This window comes from Eulemur rufifrons, chromosome 19, assembly GCF_041146395.1.
Source record: "Eulemur rufifrons isolate Redbay chromosome 19, OSU_ERuf_1, whole genome shotgun sequence".
Lineage (NCBI taxonomy): Eukaryota > Metazoa > Chordata > Mammalia > Primates > Lemuridae > Eulemur > Eulemur rufifrons.
In genome coordinates, this window is record NC_091001.1 from 71,129,414 (window position 1) to 71,153,415 (window position 24,002).

Consider the following 24,002-nt stretch of genomic DNA (forward strand, 5'->3'; position numbering starts at 1 on the left):
GATTGGGAAGTGAGTGAATTGTGGAGTCTTCATCTGAGGCATTGAAAGCAGAAAGAGGAGGAACAGGTTTGGGAAAAATGCGTTTGATTTTGTATTATGGAATTTGAGGCAATGGAGACTGCCCAGGTAAGAAGTGTTCGGTTAGCAGTACAGAGTGCAAGGGAGAGGCTGGAGTGAACAGATTTGGACAGCAGAGGAGAGCTCCTGAGCCATGAGTATGTGTGAGCTGCAAGCCCAGGTGCCTGGGAAGCAGCGTCCCAAGGCTGCTCTGCCCTGTCTAGATTACAGCTGGATTCAGTCATATGTGTCATCTTTTAGAAGGGACCTTGGAAAATCCCCTGACAAAAGACAGGTGATGAGGAACCTGGATTCTACCTTAGCTAAGCTACTCTTGGTCTGGATGAGAAAGTGCAAAGAGGAAATGATAAATGTCTTCCAATGTAGGCAGGACTTCAGGAGACAGAAATCTACGAAAAAAAGAATTCGGCTCAAAGTCAGTGGTTCCCACTCACTGGAGAGCTGCTCAGGGAGCTGTGACCTAAGAAACAGGAAATGAACTATACAGCCACCTTGGCTTTCTGCAGTGGGACAGAAGTGAAAACAAACAAACAAAAAAATTAGATTTACGTGTAGGGAAGAGGCTACCGCCAGAGGGCAGCCTCACCTTGAGATGTCCAGCAGGCCAAACAAAGCAGTTTTATCTGAGGGTTTTGTAAGAGAGTCCATGGATATCAGGGAAATGCACAATGTGGTCACCAATCACCAGCACAGGTGGATGTCACAAGGCAAGTCAGAATCCCAAAGATAGCATTATATGTCAGTGCCTGCAAGTTCCCATGCAGATGGGTGATTTGATCTGTTTACCTGGCCGTTCATAATTAACCAGTTCACAATTTCTCTACATGGAAAATTGACTTTTTTCTTTCCTCTCTCTATTAAAAGAAGTTTCTCCACTCTATACAGAACAGCATGTACTTGATGGGCCAGATTTGAGTAGTTGCTTCCTTTGTGTCTTAAGAGGCTGTGGTGATCTCAGTCACAGACAACGTATGAGGTTATGAAAATACTAAACAGTAAAGGTGGAGCCTGAAAGTTTGAAGCAGAGTCTAACAGTACAGAGATATCCATAGATTTTAGTAACAGCTCCTCTTTCTAGAGTGTGAAACATGGTAATAGGAGTTTTCTCTTTCAATCATCCAGCAACAATGCTGCAAGCTTATGTTACGTTACTTTAACAGATGAGTAAACCAAGCCTCAGAGAAAGCATCTTCTATATCCAAGGTGCCCCAACTAGAAAATAGAAGGACTGAGGTTGAACCCAGATATTGTTTGTTCTAAAATCCTGGTTCTTTGTTCTCCAAAAGCTCTTGCTTCTGCGTTCAAAACTCCTTCCAAGAACAGCAAGGAGAAGGCAGGGAGAAGGTATGAAAAGGCATCCAGGAAAGTAAGTAGGATTTCTTCATGTCCTCCAACTTCTGCCCCAGAGCAGTAAAAACCCTTTTGCAGGGGACAACAGCAACTCTCTGACCTTTTAACAAAAGGAATGTGTGCTAGGGCAAATGTTTAGGTGCTGCCCTTGTTTATCTTAATCAGTTTAGAAATTAGGCTACATATTTTCCCAAATATTTTGCATATAATTTTTAATAAACCTAGTTATCTCCAGTGACAGGAAGAAAGAGGAAGCTGAAAGTCAGCACTAAAGAGAACCCCTAAAAAGAGAAAATAGATTAAATACCCTTCTCAGATTGCCAGAGGAGAGAGGATTGAGTAGAAGTTATCCCCTGCCCTAAACTGGCTTGGAAACCTGTGTCCTGCCCTACCATTTTGGAGAATTCAAGAGGGAAACAGAAAAAGTGTGTTTTCCCTTTGACAATTTGAGTGAGTGAATTGCAGTAGAGTCAAGAGATGAAGCTAGAGTTCCTTACCCCTCTTCAATTTTGGAAACTAATGTTTTGTAAGAATAATAATGATCCCAATAATTATAGGCACCATCTCATAGTTAAACATAAAGAACATGTGCTTTCCCCAATATTGAACTAATATTAAAAGCATGACACTCTCAATTGCAAACAACAATTTGAAACAGCAGCAACAACAAGAAAATAACCATGTTTTGAGATTCTCCGTTTCGCACCCTGTTGGGCTCCCCTGCTTGGTGCTGTTTCAGTACATCGAGCACAACAGCATATGCAGCACTTCACTTGGTACAAATGTTTTGGAAGCTGGCGTTGCTAAGCTATGGCTAATTTCAAATGCAGAAATATACGTCTCCTGGAAAATGTGCTTGCTGCAACCTTCATACCACCTTCAACTATTTGTGTAGTTCCTAAGTGGAATGTGTTTGGTTTATGCAAAGCTGAAGGGAAAGGGAAATGGAACAAATACCAGAAGCATATTTCTACTCATTCTCTCTATGCCTTCAAACAATCAAATATTTACTCATCAAAGATGCCGGACACGGTCATCAGGTCAAAATCACTAGATTTTTTGAGTTGATAATATAGCGATTATATTTTCCTTCACAGAGTCTACATTTCTGAAAAGCAGGAAGTTATGTACTTTTTATTTCAACTCCATGTGCACAGCTATAATTTATTTGTGTTTGTATCCTTTCTTCCATAATTTTATTAACCAGGTTACGTGTAACAGACACATGACACATGTGCCTTTTCTATGTTAGGCCCAGTGTTGGCCAACAGGTTCTAATAGACCAAGTTTTTACGTAAAGTCTTAAACCCAAACAGTATTGCAGTTTTATTATTCACAACTAGAAGTTTGTGGTATTTTTGACCCTATCCTTTGACTCGTTATATTAGTTTTCTATTGCTTCTGTAACAAATGTCAACAAATTTAGTGACTTAAAACAACACAAGTCCCGTAGGTCAGAAGCCCTAAAATCAAGGCTTCAGTAGAGCTGCATTTCCTTCCGGGGGCTCCGGAGCTCTGGGAGATAATTCATTTTTCTGTCTTTTCCAGCTTCTAGAAGCTGTCTGCATTCTTTGGCTCCTGGGCCCTTCCTCCATCTTCAAAGCTGACAGGATAACATCTTCAAGTCTCTCTCCCTCTCCCCACTCCCGTCTCCCCTCTCTCCTCTACTTTCCTCTTTGTATCTACTCTATGACTCTCCTGCCTCCCTCTTTTAAGGTACTGTTGTGATCACACGGGTCCTGCCCAGATAATCTTGGATAATCATGCCATCTCCAGACCCTTAACTTAATCACATCTGGAAAGTCCTTTTTGCCATGTAAGGTAACACATACACGGGTTATAGGGATCAGGACTCGTGCTTCTTAGGGTAGCCATTATTCTGCATACCACACTCACACACTGAAACTCATCCTAGTTAAATTTTCTTTGTTTTGTGCATTCTTGGAGTATTTTATAAAAAATAAAAAAAAATGTGTTGCGGCCCGATTACAGAACGGGGGATGAACACATAAACATACATATAGACACATAGAAAAAAACACACGGACACGTATAGACGGTACAAGACTGCAGTACGGAAAGCAGCAGTCGCTTTATTTTTATACACCTTTTGTCCAGCAGCTACTTCCTGGTACGTGACTGTCTTTAGAGCCCTGAGGCCACATGTTCCATTTCTTATGGAAATTGCTCAAGGGAAGGCAAATGTTTGCATCTTAACCTTTGGACCTCATTACCCTGTGCAGGACAATGAGACACATCTTGGCTATTTGCCATAGGAAATAGTTTGTCTTTTCAATAGGCCATTGTCCTTTAGCTCCAGGAAGCATTCAGCAGGTAACAGGCTGTGTCCAGACCCATTGAATTCTGGCCTCAAGGAGCGGTCTGGACCCATTGACCTTTGGACCCAAGAAGCAGGTCCAGCTTCACTGACTCTGAGCTCAAGCCAATTCTTGCTCAGGGAGGATCCCTACAAAAATGTTATTTATAATATCTTTACAGTATTTTTAAAAATGACCTGAAAATACTTACATCCTTTGGGTCTATATATAGAATTTAATACTGATCCCCTGTACAGCAAGGCAAATCTTCTATGAAGTAAATTTATTCCTGGTTGTTATAGGAAGACCATTCATTGCATCTAAATTGTCTCAGTGCAGTGCCTGAAGAAGTTCAATTTCTCCAACTAAGGGTAAAGGCTCTCTGAATTCTACTGAATGGTACTCTGGGGAATATTTTTGCTGCTGTTTTTGAGCACAATTAAAATTGTAATTCTTTATTGCATATATTCATATGAAAATAGAAAATCAACTTAATACTTTGGATCTTAATAAGTTTCCCCAAAGGGAAATCATTACTCACAGTTCACACAGCATGAAAGCCACGAGTGTGTGCCTAGGGCAGACTGAGACTTACTGTGACTCTATTTTCATATTGAATACAAATTCATTTAAAATGTATTTATTTGCCTATTCTCCTATCACTGGATTTTATGGATGAATACACTGGGACTTAACAATGCTAAGGATATTGGTACAGGGTCATATGGACTTGTGCGTGACAGAAAGACCCATCGGGCAAAGAGAGACTTGTTAGTCCATTCTGTGTTTCCTAACATGAGGGAGAGACCAAAGAACCACACTCTGGAGCTTAGGGCATTTGAAACTTCACATTCCTCAGCCCCACGAAGTACATGCTTTCTGATATTACTCTCTCAGGCCACCTGCTGAGGAGAAAGGGGAGAGTGGTGCCCGGTCTTGCAAGAGCAGAAAGGAAGAGTGGGTGAGAAGGCATGCATGAGGGATTCAGATCCCCACAACTGCACCCCAGTTTTCTCTGAAGATGGAAACACTGAAGATGGAAGCATGGACAACTGAAGTATGCTCAGGTTCTCCACCGAAGGTTTTTTTTTGCCAAGTTTTGGATGAGTTATAGACCCATGGGAAGAGACCACATACATATGCCTTGATATATACACTGAAATGAAGATGAAGTTTATGTTTTAATTTTGAAGAATACAATATCTTATCATGAATGAAATGGTCATGGAGAGAGATGAATAGAGTGAGGCAGGCATTGCCCTGGGCCCCATAGTACCTGATAGGGGCTCATACCTGTGGATTATACTGTTTGTGAAAGGAGGTTGTCTTGTGATCAAGAAAACTCATTTCTTGCCATGCCATAGTCCTTAAACAATCAGTTTTATAATACCATTCAGGAAGGCTATACCTTACCTTTGACAGAAGATTTTCAAAAATCAGACCTTTCATGTTTTCTTGATCCAAAGTCAGTGTTAGCAGAGATTAAATAGTTATTCAAGATGGAAAAAAAGTACCAAATTGTCCCTGGAAAATAACTAATAACTCAGCTTTTTCTTTTACATTTCTCTGCAGTCCATATCCCCACTCTAATTTCAGACCCATTTGTCTTGGTGGATTTGACTGTGAGTTTGATCCATGGACTGCTGCCTCAAATCCATTTATCTGCCGCCCACTGTGGAGCATGTTTTCTGTATTTAGGCACCAACACATTGACTCTCATTGGTAGTTGTTGCTTTACTTCAAAGTATCTTTTTGTATTAGTTGTACTTTGTGGGCAGCATCATGGAATTAAGTTCTTTTACTGATTCAATGTTCCTAATTGATACTAATCTTTGTTTTCCATTTGATGCTCCAATCATCATAGTTTGACCTGTAGGAGTCCCCACTCAAGCCAGTTCTTGTAGTCATTTTTGCAAATCTCTAACAATTATCCTCCCTCTCCAGTAACAGCAAGCTATTCCAGGACAATCTTGAGTTCTCTTGCACTAAACATGGATTCAGAGATTCCACAAGAATCGGTGCCCTGGATTCTCTTTAGTGGATACTAATTTTAAAAGCCAGACTCTGTAATGGTGTTGTAAATTATAGTGTTTCACAGGTAAATTGGGAGTAGAGCAGGGTGATGACAGAGAAAGGCTAATTTAAATCACAGAAATAATAAGAAGAGTCCCCCATGCCACAAAAAGTTCATTATTTCAATTTTCCCTTTTTCAAGTTTATTTTTGCCTTTCTCTAGTGAGAGCTCCCCATCTAAAATTTCTCCTCTCTTTTTATACCAACTTTGACGTAACTATTATATGTTATCATACCAAATCATGTGTGTCTAAAGCAGTCTACTTGAAGTCCAATAATTCCCCTAACATAGGTCATAATTTCACCAAAATATAAATGGTGAAATTTATAGCTTTCAATTTCTACCAGGCTTTCAATTTCCTGCTTGGCTCTGTGTAGTGGCATTGATGAGAATTTATTTTTTTAAGCATATTTTGTTAAAACACATCAAGAATATAAAAATATGTATAAGAACACACAAGTTATCAAGATAATAAATAGCTGTGTAGCCACTATCTTGTCTAAGAACCATTACCAAAGACATTGACACTCCCCTGAGCTATCCTAACTTGCAATCACCTTCTTCCACCAGTGCATTTCTCTGGCTTACCAGTTATCATTTCCTTGACCTTATTTTATAATATTTTTGTGCTCTCAGGAAAATTTGCTTTTCCTAAAACTATATTGTTTAATTTTGCCTATTTTAACTTTTTTTCAGAGTATTATGGGGGTACAAATGCTTTCTTTACATATATTGCCTTTGCACTGCCCAAGTCAGAGCTACAAGCGTGCCTATCCCCCAGACAGTGCACAGCACATTCATTAGATGTGAATTTACCCATCCCCTCCTCCCCATTCCCACCTGCCTGACACCCTGTGAATGTTACTTCCCATATGTGCACATAAGTGTTGATCAATTAGTACCAGTTTAATGGTGAGTACATGTGGTGTTTGTTTTTCCGGTCTTGCGATACTTCACTTAGAAAAATGGGCTCCAGCTCCCTCCATGATAATTCATTTTTTATGACTGAGTAGAACTCCATGGTATACATATACTACATTTTATTAATCCACTCATGTATTGATGGGCACTTGGGTTGTTTTCATTCCTTTGCAATTGTGAATTGTGCTGCTATAAATATTTGAGTACCGATGTCTTTTTTATAGAATGCCCTTTTTCCTTTGGGTAGATACCCAGTAGTGGGATTTCTGGATCAAATGGTAGTTCTACTTTTAGTTCTTTGAGGTATTTCCATACCTTTCCACAAAGGTTGTACTAGTTGTCAGTCCTGTCAGCAGTGTATGAGTGTTCCTACCTCTCTGCATCCATGCCAACATTTGTTGCTTTGGGACTTTTTGGTGAAAGCCATTCTCACTGGAGTTAAGTGATATCTCACTGTGACTGTGATTTTGATTTATATTTTCCTGATGATTAGAGATGTTGAGCATTTTTTCATGTTTTCTTGGCCATTAGCCTGTCTTCTTTTGAAAAGTTTCTGTTCACGTCCTTTGCTCACTTTTTAATGTGGTTATTTGGTTTTAACATTTTGATTACCGGTTTTATGCTGAACTTATTCTTCGCTAGTTGTGTTAGATCCGGTTCCCCTTGGCCCCAGGAACAGAGAGGCAGAGTCACTGAGGCTGCAAAAAGGCAAAGGAGTTTATTGACTAGCCCCGGGCCAGGGTCCAAATTCCAGAGCACCAACCAGTGGCCTCTCCAGGAACTAGGACCCCACCCCGGGGTAAAGGTTAAGCTTTTATACTTTTCTGTATGCTAGTTTTCACACGACACATTAGTCTGCACACGACACGTTATTCTGCACACAACACGTTAGTCTGCACATGACATACTAGTCTGCACACGACACATTAGTCTGCTCTTCATCCCCCTTCAGTTTATTTGTTCTTTTTTAGAAGTGGCTGATCACGTTGGCTTCGGGTTTGTTGACTCTAAGCTTTGGGCTTTTCACACTGGCGCCAGTTGTAGTTAACGTCATCCAGGGGAAGAGGAGGGTCTCTGACGGGGAGGGGGGCTGTTGTTGCATACCTTCTAGTTTTTGGTTACAAGTGATACTGGGAACACATGCCCTGCACAAGCCGTTCATGCGCTGATCATGTCTTGCTCTTTTTATCTACTTAGTTGGTTGGAGGGCCCCTGGACTCTCCAGCCCTTCATCAGGAAGCAACTTGCAGTTACCTCCCCGGGGCTTTGTTTTCCTTTACTTTAGTGAAGCCTGCCATACGCTAAGCACCAAGCCAGCAAGCCATATATACAGAAGCAGAACTAGGCTTCTCACATCCAGGAAGCCTAGCCTATCATGGAGTTACCTTTGTTCTTATCTCTGTTTTTCATTCTGATTAACTATGTTTATTAAACAACTAAAAGCAAGCATAGTCACAGAAGCGAATAGCATCAGTTAGAATCAAAGAGAGCACACGTTTTCCTACTATCAATTCCTGTTCTTCAGTTGCTTTTTAAATTTTTGATAGTTGTGATTATATTAATACCTGTGCTTATGTTTATATAATTTCATGTTGCATGTTATTCCATGACAGTCAGTTGTTGTTTAATGATGGAAAATATGTTCTGAGAAATGTATTGTTAGGTGATTTTTTTGCTGTGTGGACACCATAGAGTGTACTTACACAAACCTAAATGGTTTAGCCTATTACACACTGAGGCTATGTGCTATAGCTTATTGCTCCTAGTCTAAAAACCTGTATAGCATGTTACTGTACTGAATAGTATAAGCAATTATAATACAATAGCAAGTACTTGTATATGTAAACATATCTAAACCTAGAAAAGTTACAGTAAAAACACAGTATTATGATCTATGGAACCACCATTGTATATGCTGCCTGTTTTTGACTGAAAAGTTCTCATGGGTTGCATAACTGTATTTGAATATACTGAAATTTATATATTTTACTAATGAATATTTAGGTAATTTCCCATTTTGCTATTATAGATAGTGATGCAATGAATGTTCTAATATTTGACTTCTGATGCAAAAAATGTAAAAGTTTCCCTAGGTTATATTTCTGGGTCTTATGTGTATTTTTGAATTTACTGCATGTGTCAAATTGCTTTCTAAGGCTGTTGTTCTGGTTTGCACTCATGTTAGCAATGTAGAAGACTACATATTACTCCATATCCTTGATATTAGGCATCATCAGACTTTAATTTTTGTTAATTTTGTGTATGTTAAACATTATCTCATTGTGGTTTGACTTTTCATTTCCCTGATTACCAGTGAGCTTGAGTAACTTTTCAAATGAATTTTTGGCCATCCATGTTTCCTACTTAGCGAAATGTCTACTGGCACCCTTTGCCATTTTTTTTCTAATGGGTTGTCTTTTTCTTATTGACAGTAATTCATTCTTAACTGCCTGTGGGATGACTCCAGCAAAGACTGCCAATACTATCTGAAAGATCTAAACTACTTTACATGTACTGGAATTCAGTGCAATCCTACTACTAGGCTCTTTTATCTTTTCCTCAAAAGACCTCCTGTCTTCTAAGTCAAGAAGTCCCAGAAACCCAGGCTTATCTTCCATCAATCTGGGGAAAAGTGCCACAGGTATCCTTCATCAGGGATTCAGCACTCTCAGAGACTCCAAATCTAAGCCTAGTATCTCTCCTTCCTGACTATCTGGACCTTTGTTTCTTTTCAACAATGTGGGGGAAAACTTATTGGCAGGACCTTGTTTGATTCCCATCCACCAATCTCTCTTGTCGCCTTTTTCAGGTTAGCAAGCTTTGTTCTGGGTACTGTGACTACTTCCAGAGCAGGATGTGGGAACATGCTTCCAGTTGCGGCCACTGATGACTCCAGCTCTGGGTGCAAAGCTGTTCTCACAATCCACTCCTCTCCCATATACCTGGTCCTATGTGTTTCTGGTGAAATTCTTTAAAAAAGAACAGTCATTCAGGGTCTGGCCCTTCATTTTCTCCTTCTCAACTCCTTTTTCTCCCTGACTCATGTCCACATATATAAAATTTGCTGATTTCACATATTCTTACTAATTAACCTAATAGTTTTACTTCTCCAATACAATAAATTTCCCCTCTGCAAAACTCTAACATGAACTGAAGGTAGGAATGGAAAGCACTTCCTTGGAGAAATCTGGCATATGCCCAGCCATCCCCTTTATTTCACATAACTTCAATCCAGTAAAATTATCTTCTTCCCTAAATAAAATCCAGTTCAAAGCACAGTAATTATTTAATACGTTGGGATCACTCTTAAAATGAGAAAACTTATTGTTCTGAATATGGACAACATTCTTGGCCAAATACTCTTGGTCAAATTCCTATTCACACATTCATTTCAAGCAAAAGTCTACAAAAAGTGTATATAAACTCATCAAAACTATTTAAGCAGACTTTGAAATATCTGGATATTAATTTTAGTTACCAGTGCATTTGTACAAATCACAATATATCAAAGCCAGAATTTTATTCCAGGAGAAAAAAAGTTTAGGTTCACATTTATTGGTAGACTGCAACTTAGAGTTAAAAATTTTATTTCGGAAATTCTCTTCCTGGGTGACTCTCTAAGGGAAGATGAACGGAAACAGATTTGTCCTTAAATTATAGCCATGCATATGACATAAAAACTGTACTGTATATTTAACTTTCCTTGGTTTTTAGTCCTCATGCCCCTGCCTTTCGCTTTAACCTGGACCCTTTCTCCAGCAACCTGTCAGTGCTCTACTCCCATATTTCTACAGCCATCCAATTTTTGCCTGAAAAATGACCTCCTGACAGCCCAAAGAAGCTTTGAGCTGGTTCTCTGAGCCTCCTCCAATTCCTTTGCCTTTTTCAAATCGCTTTCAAGATTCTCAAATGTCTCCTCTGTCTTAGCTGCCTAGAGTAGGAGAAGCCAGAGGATCGGAAATGGATTGACCTTCTTTCAAACAGCCCACTGGGATGAACTTTCAATGAAGACTAGAGATGAAGCATGGCATATGTCTTATTTAGTTCATTTGTGCTGCTATAACAAAATACTTAAGACTGGGTAATTTATAGAGAAAAGAAATCTATCTTCTCACAGTTCTGGAGGCTGGGAAGTCCATGATCAAGGCTCTGGCAGGTTTTGTTGTCTGGTGAGTGTTGGATCCTTCAGAGGGGAGAACCCTGTGTTCTCACATGGAGGAAGGCAGACGGGCATGGGAGCTGAAAGCTGCGGGAAGCCTCTTTTATAAAGTTCTTAATCACATTCATGAGCCCTCATGACCTATGATCTCTTAAAGGCCCCACTTCTTAGTACTATGTCATTGGTGACATCTGAAGTTTAGAGGAGACACATTGAAACCACAGCAGTATGTCTCTTTAGGAGCAACTACTCAATGTTTTCTTGCTCTGGGCCCCTGAATCTTGCCTTGAATGTCTTTACCTCATGGTTCCCTCCTTCAATTTTCTGATGTTCTCCTCATCCCAATTCATATTGCTTTCGTGGTCTTTGCTTTAGTCCCGCATGTAATGAACATGGAGGACCTTTCAGTGGTTTAGTTAAGAGCAGGAGTGGATCCAGAATATCTCAGAATGTCTTTTGCCTGCTCCTTGATTCCAAAAGGGATTCAAAGCACTTGGTGACATTGACCAACGGGTCTCACTAGATTTGGAAATGCAGTTCTTCCTTGTTCTTATTATACATGGGGATTATGTTAGCATTCCCAAAGAACACAAACATTCTGTGATATTTAATTTAAAGACATAAATTTACAACCATTGCTTTCTCCAGTCTCCTGTACCTAATACACACAGCTGTGTCTTTAACTGGAACAAATAAGGAGAGACACTACCTAAGAGTGCCTGAACGATTTCTGCATCCTTTTTTTCAGCTTTTTGGATATTCCACTTCTCTGTAATCAGTTCTTCGAATCTTATTAGATATATTTTCACCTGATTGGTCCTGAGATTGAGTTTAGTCTTATAACCATGTCCAATAGGCATTTAAAAGAATTTTTCATATGTTTCCCTGGAGACTTCAATGGCCATATTATTTCTTAATTGGATAATAAATAGTTCACATTTATTGAATGGTTACTATGAGCCCCACTCGGGGGTGAGTGCTCTGTGGGTGCTATCTCAGTAAGTAACTTCACCACCTTCACACAGGTATGAAGTGATAGAGCCAAAATTAACACCAGGTGAGTTTGATGCTTGAGCCCTAGCTGCTTACTGCTATTTTCCACTGGATACAATTGACCATGGAAAGTCTATTATAACGCCCTTGAGGAGAAGGGCTTGGTCTCATGCATGGAATCTCTGCTTTGAATGCTTCACATCCTGACCCTCTGTTTGCAATAGCACCTACTAGTAAGTCCTGTGCCACCTCCTTTGTGTTTGCCTTTACATCTTCAGAAGACAGCCTCTCTGTGTTTCAGAGCAGGTTCAGACAGTCACGTCGGCTAAGTCGTGGTTTATATTCATCACTATTTTAAGACATGGTCTCATAACAAGGTCCAGCTCTTCATATTTAGGAGCTTCTGAAATATTTGTTAGATGAAAGATACTTTGACTTAATCAAGAATTCAGATAATTTCTGGAAACAGAAATGAAGTTATTTTTTAGCCTCTCATCATTGTTCAGTTCACCTCTCTGCTTTGCTTTGCTGATTACTAAAAGCAGGAAAAGAGAGCTAAGCTAGCTTTTTTAAAAAAGAAAAAAAATAAAGTAATGGAGGAAAGCAAAAACATGATAAATGGAGGCAGAGTGGATTGGTGTACAGATTCTTATCTGTGGAAAGCAGAAGATATGATTGACAGGAGAAAAATTAGTGAGCTGTGGAAATGTGAAACTTAGATGCATTCTAGAAAGGAAGAAAGAGAGAGAAAGAGGGAGAGAAAGAGACACTAGAAAATAGATAGCAGCAACACAGGGAAGAAAAATGATCATGTCAGAAGCAGAGAGAGCCAAAATGAACAGTTAATGAAAGAATTTCAAAGAGAAGGACTTAGGGCATCATATAAGGAAAGATAAATAGCATCAGGGGCTGGCTCTACCCATGGCTGATCTGACTCAGATAGCTGGATACTTCAGTCTGGATTTTATATTGGAAAGCAAGCAAAGGGCTAGGCATTAGCCTGCATTTTAGATCGCATTAAGGATGTTAAAGTCGGAGTATAGCATTAGGTATGTCTTTAAATTAATAATGTTAGAGCTTCCTGTTTTCTCCCTAACTTCCCAGTTTAGGGCTTAGAGAACATATTAGAAAATATATTTTATATCAAAGACACTGACCCATAGAAAAATATAAATATCCACACTGTAAAATACAACTTAATTATTTTTCCATAATATTATAGAATTTTATATATGCCTTTTAAATAAAATAGAAACCATAAATGGTTATGTCTTCATTTTCAGAAAAAAATATATGCATGTTATGCATTTGCACATAGTAACATATATACATTTCACTTTTATTATTGATTTTAGAGAAGAAAATAAGGTTTAAGGAGAGATGGCAAGAGAAATAGGCAAAGGTGAGGAATATGGGAGTGGAGCAGAAAAACATAGCTTGAAAGGAGAGACAGCCTGAAGCCCTGCTGCATTTCTTCTGAAATACTTCAATGCTCTGGCTCATTTCCATGCCTCAGTTTTATATCCTCCAAACTACAATCTACACTGCCCTTAGAATCAGTTTTGAACAAATCTGATTAGATGATTTTTTTGCTACATTAATTTCAATGACTCCTTATATTGTCTTGAATAAAATCAAAATTTCTTAGCCTGACATTTCTCTCACAGTCTCCTTTTTTTCTTTCTTTCTTTCTTTCTTTCTTTTTTTTTTTTTTTTTTGAATTTCAAAATATTAAGGGGATACAAATGTTTTTGTTACATGGCTTGAATCAAGGCTATCAGTGTGCCCATTACCAGAATTCTGTTTATTGTACCTGTTAGGTAGCTTTTTGACCTTCTCTCCTTCCCACTGCTTGATTTCAAATGACTTTTACTTCCCTCTGTGCACATGTGTACCCATCAGTTAGTTCCAATTTATTAGAAAGTACACCTGTTTGTTGTTGTTGTTGTAAGTAGCTCATTTCTTTTTCTTTTCTTTTTTCTTTTGTTTCCAGATTCTTGGTATAAGTATTTATTTTCTCCCTTTGGTTACAGTATGTTTTTTTTTTTCCCATTTTTGAGAACCTTCACTTAGGATGATGGTCTCCAATTCCTTTCAAATTGCTGCAAACAGCATTCAAACATGCAAACAGCAAAAGCATGAATTCATCCTTTTATGGCTGAGTAATACTCCATGGTATACGTATGCCACATTTTATTAATCCACTTATGAATTGATGGGTACTTGGGTTGATTCCAGATCTTTGAAGTTGTGAATTATGCTGTAGTAAACATTCAAGGGCAGGTGTCTTTTTGACAAAATGGCTTCTTTTCCTTTGGGTAGATACCCAGTAGTGGGATTGCTGGATCAAATGGTAGGTCTACTTTTAGTTCTTTGAGAAATCGCCATAGTGTTTTCCATAGAGGTTGTACTAATTTGCAGTCCCACCAACAGTGTATAAGTGTTCCTTTCTCTGTGCATCTGTGCCAGCAACTATTGTTTTGGGGCTTTTTAATAAAAGCCATTCTAACAGGAATAAGGTGGTATTTCATTGTGGTTTTAATTTGCATTTCCCTGATGATTAAAGACATTGAGCATTTTTTCATATGTTTTTGGCCATTTGTTTATATTCTTTTGAAAAACTTCTCTTCATGTCTTTTGCCCATTTTTTAATGGGGTTGTTTGTTTTCAAGTTCTTTGTAGAGTCTGGACGTCATCCCTTTATTGGGTGTATAATTTGTGAATAATTTCTCCCATTCTGTAGGTTGTCCATTTGCTGTGTTGATTATTTCTTTAGCTGTGCAGAAGCTTTTCAATTTAATCAAGTCCCATGTATTTATTTTTGTTGTTGCTATAATTGCCACTGGGGTCTTAGTCATAAATTCTTTGTTTAGGTTGATATCTAGATGAGTTTTTCATACACTTTCTTCTGGAATTCTTATGGTTTCATACTTTACATTTCAGTATTTTATCTGTCTTGAATTAAGTTTTGTGAGTGGTAAGAGAGTGGGGTCCTCTTGTATTCTTCTGCATGTAGCTATCCAATTTTCCCAGCATCATTTATTGAATAGGGTTTCTTTTCCCCAGTGTATATTGTTGTCTGCTTTGTCAAAGATAAGTTGGCTGTATGTAGATGGTTTTATATCTGGGTTCTCTGTTCTGTTCCGTTGGTCTATGACTCAGATTTTGTGCCAATACCATGCTATTTTGGTTACCATAGCCTTGTAGTATAGTTTGATGTCAGGTAACGTGATACTTCCAGATTTGTTCTTTTTGCTTAAGATTGTTTTGGCTAGAAGAAAAGAAATGACTAAGGTCAGAGCAGAATTAAAAAACAATGGATCACAACCTACTTTTCTCTCTCTCTCTTTTTTTTTTTTTTTTTGGCTTTCACCATGATCCTGTAGCTACATCAAACTACTTGCCATTTCTTTAAGCTATTTCCATCATGTATATTATTATTCTTTCCTTTTTATTTTTACATGATTATGAGCATAATGAGTAAAACAATTCTATATCATTTATTGGGTGGAACCAAAGTTTTCTACCTCCCTCTGCTCTCATTCAAGAGGTAACCACTTACACCTCTATTGATTAATCATTTTGGTACCAATATTAATGTCTAAATAAAATACTTACATTGCAGCATCTTGATTTTTCAGCCTGAATTATTATTAGTTGACTGGCTCCTTCAGGTGGGAATTCAGATCTTTTTAGTTCTCCTGTTGCTACCCCCACCACACAGGAATATGCCTCCTGTTCCCCAACCTGCTAATATTTTTACGTGGAAATTTTTATTAAAAAAAGTATTCAGTATTTGTATTATCATGCCAATGTAAACACTATTCACAGCCAAACCAGTTAATGAACTATAATTGCTGTTCCCTCCCAGAACAGCTTTTTATTATATTTTCCAGGGAGGTAATAATTTTTATGTTTTATGTATTCATAAATAACTAGCTTTTTGTGAATTTCCTGAATCTCCTCTGAGGACATTTAGCTACTTCACATATTCCATTCATCTCATTTTCCTGCAGCAGTGCCTCTTCTACTCTGGTCTGGTTGTCTTCTAAGCCTGGAGCAGGGCTGTGATGCTGGTCCCTCTCTTGACATATATTCAAGGATTTTCTTCACTGCTATCTATATTTGATTTCCTGTTTCTCATATCTTCCTATTTCTTAGTTTATATCCTCATCTTGGTGGAGCACATCCATCAGTAGCTTCCTTTGAATGCAGGCATGGGAGATAACTGTTTTCGGAACTTGTGTGTTTGAAATTATTTTTACTTCATCCTGATTTTTTAACTGGAAGTTTGGAAAGGTATAGAACTAAGAGGAGGCACTTGTACAGCTAAACAAGAGGTAGAAAAACAATCATATTAACTAGTCTTGTTTTAAATTCATGGCCATGAACTTCAAATGACCAAGGAGTCATACTGTATTTTTGTGGTCTATTTATTCTTTCACTCTCTTAAAACCTTATTTCACACTCTTCCTTTCTTCTCACATCCCCAATATCTCATCTCTTTTCTTCTCTTCATGTCTCGTCTCGTCTCGTCTCTTCTCTTCTCTTCTTCTCTTCTCTTCTCTTTGCTCTTTTAGCTGGTGATCATAATGACAATTTCACTGAGAAAACTGAACCATTCAGCAGAGATCCCTAGATTAGCATGTCAACTATGTCTACCTGCCTACTGGCATCTTATCCAACCACAGGACCTTCCTGCCTGATCCCACAGATATAAATCATCTACAATCTGGTCTAAAACCTATCCCTTTACTTGTGTACTAGATTCAATTTTCTTTGTCCTATTCAAAGACACCTTTTTCTTAAAAAAATATGAGGTATTGGCTAGTTATAATTGTATATATTTATGAGGTATAAAGTGATAATATATGTATACAATGTAGAATTATTGAACCAATCTAATTAACATATCAATCACTTCAAATTATAATCATTTATTCCTCCTATCTAACTGCAACATCGTACCCATTGACTAGCATCTTCCCAATTCCCCTGTTCCTCAGCCTCTGGTAACAACTTTCTGCTCTCTACTTCTATGTGTTTGATTTTTTTCAGCTTCTACATATAAATGAAGACATGTGGTATGGAACATTTCACTCAGCATGATGTCCTCCAGATTCATCAATGTTGTCTCAAATGGCATAATCTTCCTCTCTTTTAAGGCCGGATAGTATTCCATTTTGTATATATACCATATTTTCTTTATCCATTCATCAGCTGATGGACACTTAAGCTGATTCCATAACTTGGCTATAAATGGTGCAATAAACATGGGAGTGAAGACATCACTCTGACATACTGATTTCAAATTCTTTGGATATATACCCAGAAGTGGGATTGCTGTACATTCCCACTAATAATGTGCAAAGGTTCCCTTTTCTCCTCACTTTTGCCAAAACTTATTATGTTTCCTCTTTCTGATAATAGCCATTTTGACAGATATGAGGTGATATCTCATTGTGGTTTTAATTTACATTCCCAAATGATTAGTAATATTGAGCATTTTTGTATGCATCTGTTGATATGTTGACCACTGGCATGTCTCCTTTTGAAAAATGTCTATTCAGGTCCTTTGCCAATTTTTTAATCAGATTATTTTTTTCTTGCTATTGAGTTACTTAAGTTTCTTGGATATTTTAAAATGTTAACCCATTACCAGATAGATGTATGGCTTGCAAATAAATTCTGCCATTTTGTAGGTTGTCTCTTCACTCCATTGATTGTTTCCTTTGCTGTATAGAAGCTTTTTAATTTAATGTAATCCCATTTTTCTACTTTTGGTTTTGTTGCCTGAACTTTGGCCACTTTCACCACTTCTATTCAATATAGTACTGGATGTATAATACTATAGTACCAGAGCAATTAGGCAAGAGAAAGAAATAAAAAGCATCCAAATAAGAAAGGAAGAAGTGAAATTGTCACTGTTAACAACATGATTTCATATATAAAAAAATCCTAAAGATTCCACAAAAATCTATTAAAACATATAAACAAATTCAGTAAAGTTGCAGGATACAAAGTCAATACACAAAATAAGTAGCATTTCTATACACTAACAACAAATTACCTGAAAAAGAAATCAAGAAAACAGTCCCATCTACAATAGCTCCAAAAAGTAAAATACTTAGGCATAAATTTATCCAAGGAGGTGAAAAATCCATATCCTAGAAATTATAAAACTTTGATAAAAGAAATTCAAAATGACACAAATAAATGGAAAGATATTCTGTATTTATGGATTGGAAGAATTAATATTGGTAAAATATCCATACTACCCAAATTGATCTATAGATTCAATGCAATCCCTATCAAAATTCCAATGACATTTAAACAGGGAAACAATAATAAAATTCATATGGAACCACAAAAAGCTCCAAATAGCCAAAGCAATCTTGGGCAAAAAGAACAAAGCTCGAGGCATCAAATTACAATATATGTGATTTCAAACTATAAACAGTTCCCAACTTATGATAGTTTGACTTTACAATGGATTTGGGATGTAACTCCATCATAAACTGAGGAGTATCTAGATGTAATTGTTTGACTTACAATGTTTTGACCCTACAGTGGGTTTACTGGAGTATTAGATACATTTTTGACTTGTGATATTTTTGACTTACTATGGGTTCATTGGGACACAAGCCTATTGTAAGTCAAGGAGCATCTGTATATTACAAAGCTACAGTTGTTAAAACAGCATAGTGCTGGCATAAAAATAGATACCTCGACTGATGGAACACAATAGAGAGGCTCAAAATGAACCCACACATTTACAGTGAATTGATTTTCAATGAAGATGCCAAGAACACATAATGGGGAAAGGAAACTCTCTTCAATACATAGTGTTAGGAAAACTGCAAATCCACACGCAGAAAAATAAAATTGGACTCTTATCACACACCATGTATAATATAAAAATCAACTGAAAATAATGACTTAAATGTAAGACTTGAAACTTTAAAACTACTAGGAAAAAAAAAAGAAAACTACTAGAAAAACATAGGGGAAAATTTACATGATATTGGTCTGGGCAATAATTTTTTATATTTGACTCCAAAAGCTCAGGCAACTAAATCAAGAACATCTTTAAAGGTTATTTTACCCTCTTTCTTTACATGGTCAAATTTTATATCTCAAATGAATCAGTCCCATCAGCACAGAAACATGTTTTTTGCTCATTTTAGAAAAAAAGAAAAGAACATTTCTCTTTCCCCAATATTGCTATTATTTTATTATGCCATTATATTTAAAATGATTTTTTGGAGCTTTTTTCTTTGTATTGTACTGTTCCAAGTTTGTGGTTGCAAGAAAGTCTCTTTCTATCCTTTATTAATGGTACGGTTGAATTTTTAATTTTTTAAAATTAATTTGTTTTTCTCTAAGTATTCTTTCTGAATAGATTCTGTTTTGACAAAGTTGCTCTTGTTTTTTTCTATTTTATTCATTTATTGTTATGTTTGCTCAGAAGTTTGCTAATTCTTGGTTGTCTACTGTGTTTTTTTTTTTAATTTCAGCTTATTATGGGGGTACAAAAGTTCAGGTTCTATATATTGCCCATGCCCCCCCCCATCCCCCCAAGCCTGAGCTTCAAGCATTTTTTATTTATGGGAATAAACGCAAATGTATGCATGTTGCTGGAAAGTAATATTGCATTTCCATTTAGTTGGGGAACCTCCAATACCTCTCTCTTTCAGTCTTTTAACTCACTTGAGCCAGTCATTTTCTCTAAATAAGACTCTGAATCTCGATTTTTGTTAGTTGCCAATATTCTTTTTTTTTTTTTATTTCATCTTATTGTTATGGGGGATACAGAATTGCAGGTTACATATGTTGCCCATGTACCGCCTTTCCCCCCAAGTCAAAGCTCCAGGCTTGTCTGTTCCCCAGATAGTGCGCGTTGCACCCATCATGTAGGTATATATCCCTCGCTTCCCCCTCTTCCCGAGTCAGCACCTTCAAGCCTTACCATTCCCCAAACGGTGCGCAATGCACTCATTGTGTAGGCATACACCCATCCCCTCCCCCACCCCCCACCTCAGTCTGATATCCAATTGGTCTCGTTCCCAGATTTGTATTTAGGTGATGATCAGAGAAACCAATTTTCTGGTGAGTACATGTGATGCTTGTTTTTCCATTCTTGGGATACTTCACTTAATATAATGGGTTCCAACTCTCTCCAGGAGAACCATAAAGATGTCGTATCTTCATTATTTTTTATAGCTGAGTAATATTCCATGGTATACATATACCACAGCTTACTAATCCAATCATGTATTGATGGGCATTTGGGTTGTTTCCACATCTTTGCTATTGTGAATTGTGCTGCTATAAACATTCGGGTACATGTGTCTTTGTTACAGAATGACCTTTTTTCCTTTGGGTATATGCCCAATAATGGGATTGCTGGATCACATGGCAGGTCTACTTGAATCTGTTTAAGATAACTCCCTAATGCTTTCCACAGGGGTTGCACTAGTTTGCAGTCCCACCAGCAGTGTATGAGTGTTCCTGTCTCTCCACATCCACGCCAACATGTGTTGTTTTGGGTTTTTTTGATAAAAGCCATTCTCACTGGGGTTAAGTGATATCTCATTGTGGTTTTGATTTGCATTTCTCTGATGATTAGGGATGTTGAGCATTTTTTTTCATATGTTTGTTAGCCATTCTTATATCTTCTTTCGAGAAGTTTCTATTCATGTCATTTGCCCACTTTTTGATAGGGTTGTTTGATTTTTTTCTTGCTGATTTTCCTGAGTTCTAAATAGATTCTTGTTATCAGTCCTTTATCTGATGTGTAGTATGCAAAAATTTTTTCCCATTCTGTAGGTGGTCTGTTTATTCTCGTGACTGTTTCTTTGGCTGTGCAGAAGCTTTTTAATTTAATCATGTGCCACTCATTTATTTTTGTTGCTGCTGTGATTGCCTTGGGGGTCTTTTTCATAAATTCTTTGCCTAGACCAATGTCTGTAAGAGTCTTTCCTACATTTTCTTCTAGAATTCTGATTGTATCACGCCTAAGGTTTAAGTCTGTTATCCACCGTGATTTGATTTTTGTGAGAGGTGAAAGCTGTGGGTCCTGTTTCAGTCTTCTACAAGTGGCTAACCAATTCTCCCAGCATGATTTGTTGAATAGGGATTCTTGTCCCCAGAGTATATTCTTTCCTACTTTGTCAAAAATTAGGTGACTATATGAGGATGGTTCTACATTTGGATTTTCTGTTGTGTTCCACTGGTCTATGTCCCTGTACTTGTGCCAGTACCAGGCTGTTTTAAGAACCACGGCCTTGTAGTATAGTTTGAGGTCTGGCAAATTAATACCTCCCATTTTGTTTTTGTTGCTTAAAATTGCTTTTGCTATACGGGGTCTTCTTTGATTCCATACAAAGTGTATAATTATTTTCTCTACGTCTGTGAAGAATGATGTTGGTAATTTAATAGGGATTGCATTGAATCTGTAGATCACTTTGGGCAGTATAGACATTTTAACAATGTTGATTCTTCCAATCCAGGAGCATGGTATATTTTTCCATCTATTTGCAAGTTCTGCTATTTCTTTTCTCAGTGTTTCATAGTTTTCCTTATAGAGGTCCTTTACCTCTTTAGTTAGGTATATACCTAGATATTTTATTTTCTTTGTTGCTATTTTGAAGGGTATTGAGTCTTTAATTTGGTTTTCCGATTGACTGTTATTGGCATATATAAATGCCTCTGATTTGTGTATATTAATTTTGTAGCCTGAGACTTTGCTATATTCGTTAATCAATTCCAGGAGTCTCATGGTTGAATCCTGGGGGTTTTCCAGATATAACATCATATCATCAGCAAAAAGTGAGAGTTTGATCTCTTCCTTCCCTATTTGGATTCCCTTGATTTTGCTTTCTTGCCTGATAGCTCTCACAAGGACTTCTAATACTATGTTGAAAAGTAATGGGGACAGTGGGCAGCCCTGTCTGGTTCCAGTTCTAAGTGGGAGTGCTTTCAATTTTTCCCCATTCAGAATGATGTTGGCTGTGGGTTTGTCATATATGGCTCGTATCATTTTTAGGTAGTTCCATCAACGCCTATTTTGTTAAGCGTTTTTATCATAAAAGGATGTTGAATTTTGTCAAATGCTTTTTCTGCATCTAATGAGAGTATCATATGGTTTTTGGTTTTGCTTCTATTTATGTGGTGAATTACATTTATAGATTTACATATGTTGGACCACCCCTGCATCTCTGGGATGAAGCCCACTTTGTCGTGGTGGATTATTTTTTTGATAAGTACTTGGATTCAATTTGCTAGTATTTTATTGAAAATTTTTGCATCTATATTCATGAGAGAAATTGGTCTGTAGTTCTCTATTTTTGTTGCGTCCTTTCCTGGTTTTGGTATCAATGTTATATTGGTTTGGTAGAACATGTTGGGGAGAATTCCATCCTTTTCAATATTGGAGAATAGTTTATGTAGGATGGGCACCAGTTCTTCTTTGTATGTATGGTAAAATTCAGGTATGAACCCATCTGGACCAGGGCTTTTCTTTTTGGGAAGGTTTTTTATTGCTGTTTTGATTTCAGTTCTTGATAGTGGTCTGTTCAGGTACTCTATTTCTTCCTGGTTGAGCCTGGGAAGACTATGTGTTTCTAAAAATTTGTCCATTTCCTCCGCATTCTCCAGTTTGTGTGCATAAAGATTTTTGTAGAATTCATTGATGATATCTTGTATCTCTGTAGCATCGGTTGTGATTTCTCCTTTCATGTTCCTAATGGAGGTTATTGGAGATTTTACTTTTGTGCAGTTGCCAATATTCTTGCAGCAAAGTGGAAGAACAGGGCTGAGAACCTCAGCAACCATTATGCACATGCTTACTTAATTTTCTTGTTTTCAGTACTCTACACCCCCTCTCAGGTTGGTCTGCTCATTTTTCAGCTCAGAAAACCTCACATAATTCTTGTAATAATTGGAGAATAGCAATTGGCCAGCTATACAGAGAGGTGGAAGAGATTCAAGAACTGTGAAAACAAAGGGTTTGCTTTGCTCCAAAAGATGGGATACAAAAGTGGTCAGGCTCTTGGCAAAAGTGGAGATGGTATTGTTGAACTCCTTCCTCTCAATGTCAAAACAGGGAAAAGTGGCATTGGTCATGAGGCATTATTGAAATGGAAAGCAGAGGAAAAATTAGAAAGCTACAGAAGAAAGATTTGCATGAAAAACCAAGCTGAAGAAACAGATGCAGAACAGTTTCGAATGCGATGTAAAACTAAGCAAGATGAAATGAAGCTAGAAGGCAACCTTAGAAGACGCCAGCAAGCCTGTCAACAATTGGATGCCCAGAAAATATTCAGGTTCCCAGGGAGGCATGGTACTGGTTGAGGCTTGAAGAGGAGGAAAAGGAAGAAAAAGAACAGGATGAAGATGAATATAAGAGTGAAGATTTAAGTGTACTGGAAAAATTACAAATATTGACTAGTTATTTAAGACAAGAACATCTATATTGTATTTGGTGTGGAACAGCCTATAAAGATAAAGAAGACCTATCTTCAAATTGCCCAGGACCAACTTCTGCAGATCATGACTAAGATTATTCCCATTAAAGTGGAAACTTGAAAAAAAAAAAAAACAAAAAACAAACTTTCAACTTTCAACAAATCATTATTTTGAGCCTCTCCCCCATTTCCTTCTGTCCCCCAGGCAACCCAGATAGGTTAAAAACACCTCAAACAAAATCTGCTTTGCAGCCTCTGGTTTGTGGGAAGGCACTGGGGGTTGGGGTGCTGCCTCCTCCTGACCAAGTCCAGGCTGCACAGGGGTGAGGTCAGGGCAAGGGCAAGTACAAACACCATAAAATCCTTTCTTTGTGAAGGTGGCTTTTTCTTGATTGGACATTCACTTGGTTACTGTAAATCTTTAATCTCTAACTGTTTTACAGAGCTTCTATAAGATTAGTTCTATGAAGTTGGTTCAGCCAGTTCCTGAATTTTTTTCCTATTTTTCGCTGTTTCTGTGGTGGGACAGGAGCTTAGAGTTTCCTACTCCACCATTTTGCTGATGTCCTACAGGTCAACTCTTGGTTCCTTTATGATAGTTTTCAAATCTCTAACCAAAGTATTTTTTTCAACTCTTTATA

The 24,002-nt window shown here is 37.6% G+C and overlaps 1 pseudogene; it reads left to right on the forward strand.

Annotated features, from left to right (window-relative positions):
- The first annotated feature begins 670 nt into the window (after nucleotides 1-670).
- Nucleotides 671-23,454, forward strand: LOC138399481 (G patch domain-containing protein 11 pseudogene; annotated as a pseudogene).
- Nucleotides 23,455-24,002: the final 548 nt, after the last annotated feature.